This window comes from Triticum urartu, chromosome 3 (assembly GCF_003073215.2).
Source record: "Triticum urartu cultivar G1812 chromosome 3, Tu2.1, whole genome shotgun sequence".
In the NCBI taxonomy this organism is placed as follows: Eukaryota; Viridiplantae; Streptophyta; class Magnoliopsida; order Poales; family Poaceae; genus Triticum; species Triticum urartu.
Genome location: NC_053024.1, coordinates 99,086,746 through 99,093,887, shown reverse-complemented (window position 1 = coordinate 99,093,887; position 7,142 = coordinate 99,086,746). Strand labels below are relative to the sequence as shown.

The following is a 7,142-nucleotide window of genomic DNA, read 5'->3' as shown; positions in this document are numbered from 1 at the left end:
GCATGAGAGTATTTCTTCAAAAATTAAAGCACCACCATGCTCAAAAAGATATAAGTGAAGCACTAGAGCAATTCCATAGCTCAAAAAAATTAAGTGAAGCACATAGAGCAATTCTAACAAATCATAGAATCATTATGGCTTTCTCAAATAGGTGTGTCCAGTAAGGATGATTGTGACAAACTAAAAAGAAAAACAAGCAAACACTCATATAATACAAGATGCTCCAAGCAAAACTCATGATATGTGACTAACTAAAAAGAAAAAAAAGCAAACACTCATATAATACAAGATGCTCCAAGCAAAACTCATGATATGTGACAAATAAAAATATAGCTCCAAGTAAAATTACTGATGGTTGTTAGAAGAAAGAGGGGATGCCTTCCGGGGCATCCCCAAGCTTAGTTTCTTGGTTCTCCTTGAATATTACCTTGGGGTGCCATGGGCATCCCCAAGCTTAGGATCTTTTCACTCCTTATTCCTTCATCCATCGTGATCTCACCCAAAACTTGAAAACTTCAATCACACAAAACTCAACAAAACCTTCATGAGATCTATTAGTACAATAAAGCAAATCACCACTTTAAGTACTGTTGCAAACCCATTCATATTTTATTATTGTATTATACCTACCGTATTCTAACTTTACCATGGCTTATACCCCCGATACAATCCATAGATTCATGAAAAAAGCACACAATGCAACTAAAACAGAATCTATCAAATACAGAAGTCTGTAGTAATTTGGAATTTGACCATAAATCTGTAACTCCAAAGATTTTGAAAATTTAGGAAAACATACACAATTTGTGTATAAACCTTGTGTAAAAAATATAGAATTTTATCACGCTTCTGTGATTTTAACAATTCTGCTACTAGGCGCAAAAGTTTTTGTTTTCCAACAAGATCAAGTCAACTATCACCCAACATGATCCTAAAGGATATACTTTGTACAAACACTAATTAAACATAAAAGCACAATCATAACATTAGCATAATTGTATGAACACACGAAAACAGAAAGAAAAAGAGAAAAATATATTTTATTCATTGGGTTGCCTACCAACAAGCTCTTTCTTTATAGCCATTAAGATAGGTGATACGTCTCCGTCATATCTACTTTTCCTAACGCTTTTCCTCTTGTTTTGGACTCTAATTTGCATAATTTAAATAAAACTAACCCGGACTTACGTTGTTTTCAGCAGAGCTACTATGGTGTTGTTTTTTGTGCAGAAATAAAAGTTCTCGGATTGGAACGAAACTTTTTTATTCAATAAATAAGAATTTCTGGAGCCAAGAACCACTGAAGGGGGGCACCTGGGTTGGCACAACCCACCAGGGCGCGCCCCCTTCCAGGCACACCCAGGTGGGTTGTCCCCACCTGGTGGCCCCGAAGACCTTAACCCTGATACTATAAAATCACATATTTGGAGGGGGGAAATCAGGGAGAAAGAATTACCATGTTTCACGAGACGAAGCCGCCGCCACCTACCGTTTTTCATTGGGAGGCCAGATCTGGAGTCCGTTTGGGGCTCCGGAGAGGCGGATCTTCGATCTTCGTCATCACCAACCCTTCTTCATCGCCAATTCCATGATGCTCCCCACCAGGAGTGAGTAATTCCCTCGTAGGCTAGCTGGTCGGTGAGGAGTTGGATGAGATTCATCATGTAATCGAGTTAGTTTTGTTAGGGCTTGATCCCTGGTATCCATTATGTTTTGAGATGGATGTTGCTATGCCTTTGCCATGCTTAATGCTTGTCCCTTTGGGCCCGGGTGCCATGATTTTGGATCTAAACCGTTTATGTTATCACCATTATATCTATGTTCTAGATCCGATCTTGCAAGTTATAGTCACCTACTACGTGTTATGATCCGGCAACCCAGAAGTGACAATAGTCGGGACACTTCCTGGTGATGACCGTAGTTTGAGGAGTTCATGTATTCACTATGTGCTAATGTTTTATTCCGGTTCTCTATTAAAAGGAGGCCTTATGTGGCACCCCGACTCAGAGAAAACCGAAACGCCCCGTATTCCAGCCCAGAGATCGACGTGAAGTCTTCTAGAATACGACACTGCTTAGTATAGAACAAACCAGCTCTCTATTACAACACGAATATGAATACAAGGGTTCCGATATTACAATGAATAACATCGGCACGGCGACACTACGCCAACCATGCTTGCTCTATACAAGCAGCATAACAACTCGAAGCAGCAGAACAACTACTGGCAGCGGAACAACGAACGACGATGATGGACTCCAATCCGCATGGACTCTGGTTGGAACGTTTATCCTAGCTCGCACGGATGGAAACCACGGCAAGCAATCAAGTAATCACGGCATGACCTGCAAACTGGCATGACACACCAGGTCAGTACATTGAATGTACTTGCAAGCTCACAATAACCAAAAGCATTCAAGACAAACAATAGCATGGCAATTACAGGTTAAGCAGGAATTATCATGAGATCATCAGGATAACATGGCATGAACAACATGAACATAATACTGCTAGAATAATATGAGCATGGCATGAACATATAAACATGAGGACACTATCATGCAACATGATGACATTATATGCACCACTTATTCTGTTCAGGTTACCTCGTAATCAAACGGTGATCTTTCCAGCGATCACAACCATGACCAACACTTGGTCTCAAACGGTGATCTTTCTAGCGATCACAACCATGACCAGCACTTGGTCTCAAACGGTGATCTTTCCGGCGATCACAACCAACTTATCTCATCATCGAACCGGGGTTGTTATTAAACACATTATTATTACTAGGAAAAGGGCTCGTGCATTGCAACGGGAGAAAATATAATCATATATCTCCTTAGAGCATCTCTAGCAGACCCCGTATAATGCCCCAACTTGCAAAATAACCGTCAAAATATGGGTCTGCGCAAAAAAAGCTGTCCGATCAGACCCCGCAAACGCGTCGGACCTGTAAATATTTTTGCAGGACGAGGCAAAATTCCCACCCCAACCCGCAAAAATGCAGGTTCTCCCCCTTGCCCAGACAGTGTTGTAGCTAACATCTAGCAATGCTGCAACACCCCAGATGGGTATTCTTCAAATGCAAAAACGACGGGATATGTTCTTGTTTTCATTCGACTTTGTCAACCTATTCAGTTCAATTTCGGTAGTTTATTGAGGTTTATTGAGATGGACATGTGTGCAAGAAGGTGGATGCTCATTTTGGTATTGGGAAGAAGAAATGTTTTTTCATACCCGAAATTGAAATGCAAATTACTGATTTACGGGCCGGCGCGGGGGGCGGCCGAGCAAACCCCACGAAGCGGACCCGTAAAAGAGGATTCGCAGAGGATTCGCCGGCCAGCGCAAAGCGGACCTGTAAAAAAGGATATTCAGCCCCCACACCGGCCCGCAAAGCCATATTTCCGCAAACTGCAAATGCATTTAGCGGGTCGGCATTATACGGGGTCTACCTCTTGGCCCAATAAGCATGGCCTAAACACCAAAAAAATTTACAAAAAAAAGGTAAGTACAATCTGCCATTACAGTACTGAAGATATTACATGGGCAAGACCCCAGCCAACATGCAGTTCTTTGCTGTGAGCGACCAAGAGCAGTGAGCTCATGGACGGCTCCAACTTGCGAACGAGCCACCTTGTTAGTACTTCTCTATCTCCTTGGACCAAGGCTGGCTATGCTTTGGCGCGATCTGTGGCTGCATAATTACAATGTGTTGCAATGGGTGATACCATGTTAAAATGTTGTCAGTTCTCAAAAAATAATGTTGTCAAAGCAGTGAAAAGGAAAAGGCTACATGTGAAATTATTTCTTGCTGCAGTTGGTTGTGAGCAGAGAATCAAGTTATCTGTAACAAGAGAATCAAGTTATCTATAAGAAAAGGAAACTAAGTTAAGCCATGGGTGTACTTTACTTTTAAGTCCTGAAGCCTTTACTTTAAGCACTGATGTTGTGCATGGAAGCTCATGCTGGAATACCTTTAGCTGCATATTACACCACAAATAGCTTCCCTGCTGCAAAAATTATGAGTCACTTCCAAGGTTCAAACAGTTCTTTGAATTTACCATCTTATAAAACAATGTATATGACCTTAATGTAAACATGTCTTAAAATAGTTCATGCACGGGCTATAATAACATATGAAGAACAGATCCATTCCAAGATTCACATGGTTTTTGAACCATCTATCATAGCCAAGAAGATTTGAATCGCAGAAAATGGGGCAGTACTAAGATGCAGGTTTTTCAATAAATCATTGCACTGTAGTTTGAATCCCTGTGCGCAGAACGAAATTTATGTTCAATGAAATCCTATTAACCCAATGCCATAATCCAAGATAATCTACCGAATTGCATTATTGAACATGAGAACTTATTATTGGAATATGTCAAAAAGGAGATCGGACTCCATCAAGAATAGGTTATTTAGAAAATAAATTACATGTCAATTGCAATAAAAAAATCTTCAAAGCACGTTTGACATGACAATTTGGCTATCACAAATGCCAAATAAATTACAGCCTATAAAGAAAACATCATGTAGCTAGAGAAAATGGACTTGAAAGAACTGCGTGACAGTAAATAGGAAAGAAGATAGTTTAGTCGGCAAGGCACATACAATCGCACCAACAAGAAAGAAATCCATCTCCATCAATCAAAGTTGTTCTTCTTCTATCAAGATACGACGAGCGAGCTATCTTTGAAAGAGCTACCTGACAGTAAATAAGAAAGAAGATAGTTTAGTCGGCAAGGCACATACAATTGCAACAACAGGAAAGAAATCCATCTCCATCGATCAAAGTTGTTCTTCTTCTGTCGAGATACGACGAGCGAGCTATCTGTATGTAGTGGAGTACACATACAGCGTAGTTAGTGCAGAGATGCCCTCATGCCCATCGTCCATCAATCGACTCAAAAGAAAAGGTTCCGACCAAGCAAGCATGAGAACCCCAACCTCTCACAGTCCACAGAAGAGCTATATAGCCTACAACATATCCTTGCTACGCAGTGCGCCCCAAACACTGACCTTTTTCATCAGAGAATGAACTTGTACTTTGGTAAGTGATTAATCACATCCACAAGTCAGTTTTATTCTGTGGATTCGATGGCAACCTACTGCCTCGATTTGGTGCTCTGTCATTCTGAAGAAACATTATGTATTCCTATGCTAACTTTCAGGGGAAGACTGAACACAAAGTATTTCATGGTCAGAAGCAATGTCAGAATAGCATCAGCCACACGGGTATTTCTTCCTGTAGTACAAGAAACCATATGCCGGCGAGAAGCCAACTTATTCAATCAATTTGATTAACTCATAAAAGGAGATATCTTTTCTGTCCATGAATCCTTCTAGAACTTTATGTTGTTGATTCTCATCTTGGTAGAAAAGGCAAATTTTCCAGATTTCCACAGCCATCTACAATGATATGGACGTAAGGAGCATCAGCACCAAACCAACCTTACAGTGGCATGAAGTGAAAAGAAGGTTGGCATGTTATTTGTAACGATCTAGGATTTATTCATACAGAAATGGAGGGAAATATATCAGCCTTGTGCACTTTGTATGTTCAGTGTTTGCAGAGTGTACGCACAAGCACCTTGAGCACTTTACGTCATGTACAATGAATTTCAGAGTATATGAACTTTTAAAAATTCAGTACTAATCAGAGTACAAGATGTGGGGCCCCCAATTTTGCATCACTGCTGCATATATCAATACTAATCAGAGTACTAAGAATCTCATAGTACTATCAGTATTGCAGAAGTTTACGTCATGTACAATGAATTTCAGAGTATATGAACTTTTAAAAATTCAGTACTAATCAGAGTACAAGATGTGGGGCCCCCAATTTTGCATCACTGCTGCATATATCAATACTAATCAGAGTACTAAGAATCTCATAGTACTATCAGTATTGCAGAAGATGTATTATTAATTTCAGAGTGCAAGATCTAGTGCCCGGCCCCAACTCTGTATAAGTACTCCATATATCAGTACTAATCGGGGGATTATAGCCTAAAACCAGGGTATTAAAGACTGAAACGTTTAACCGCAAAGAAGGGGGGAAAAGGCAGCCAACATGTCACAAATATCTTCAAGAGATGCAGAATATACATGCCAATGCGATAGGATTGTAGCACACACAACTTCAGAGGAATAAAAATATTCAGAGAACATGGTACTGTTTTGTCATGCAACAATTCAGACTATAAATCATACTCGTACCAGTTTAGCACAATGACTAATGATTTCAGCGCACCCTCCATTCTTATCCTAGATTCACCACTGGCTGATTAACTACTTGCTACGCACTAATACCTACTACCAAATTCAGAGAGGAAGACACAAGGAGGAGGAAGAGAATCAGTCAGGATTCATAGTAGGGAGATGAGAGTAGAGGATACCAGCCGCGAGAATTGTGGTAGTCCTTCTGGATGTAGCCGCCGGAGTCGAAGATCGACGATGTCGTCGCCGCAATGATGCAAACCACATTGAGGCAGATCTTGGCAGCAACAATTCAATCGGGCGTTGGATAAGGACGTGCTGGGCGTTGGAGGAGCGGCGAGGTGGCCGCTGAAGGGCGGGAACAGAGGCTGCCAAACTGGGGCTTCCTATTGGATGAGGTGGTTGGGGCAGCATCCATTGGAGGGGAGGAAGGGTTGGGTTGCGACGGGGGCGGCAAGCGGGCTGAGGTGCGGCCGCGCCGGCGAGGGGGCTGGGGTGTGGCGGCGGCGAGGGGGAATAGATCGGCCTGGGTAAAGGTGAGGATCGAGGAGAGGAGCAGATGCGTACGGGTGTATTTTTTCATCGAACCGTTTTTTCCTTCAGTCTGGCAGATTAACAATGGATTGCGGGTTAAATAACTAAAACATAAGGGACTTTTTCGCAAAAAGGCCGCGACGATGAATCCGAAGACTCAATCCATGCTTTATTATTAATTAGGGAGAGACTAGACCGTGAAGACGCGCGTTGCTGCGCCCGTCCATTTTAAACAAAAATCTACGATATATTTGAAATGGATGAACAATAAAAATATTTCATGAAATTTGAATGGCTTAAGCTAGAATGCCATGATTGAGGGCATATTTATTTGAAGTTAGAGCCAATCCATTTGAATATTTATTTAATGAGGTATTTCA

The 7,142-nt window shown here is 41.3% G+C and overlaps 1 long non-coding RNA gene across 7 annotated transcripts; it reads right to left on the bottom strand.

Moving 5' to 3' along the window:
- Positions 1–2,039: 2,039 nt before the first annotated feature.
- Positions 2,040–6,819, bottom strand: LOC125543100. 7 transcript variants are annotated; one of them, XR_007298292.1, is made up of 4 exons: positions 6,408–6,819; positions 4,621–4,714; positions 3,241–4,016; positions 2,040–2,352 (listed from the first exon to the last, which is right to left on the bottom strand). It is a non-coding gene; the product is annotated as an uncharacterized LOC125543100 (long non-coding RNA). The 7 variants fall into 7 exon arrangements; XR_007298293.1 differs by having other exon boundaries at positions 2,041–2,352; positions 3,549–4,016; XR_007298294.1 differs by lacking the exon at positions 2,040–2,352 and having other exon boundaries at positions 2,516–4,013.
- Positions 6,820–7,142: the final 323 nt, after the last annotated feature.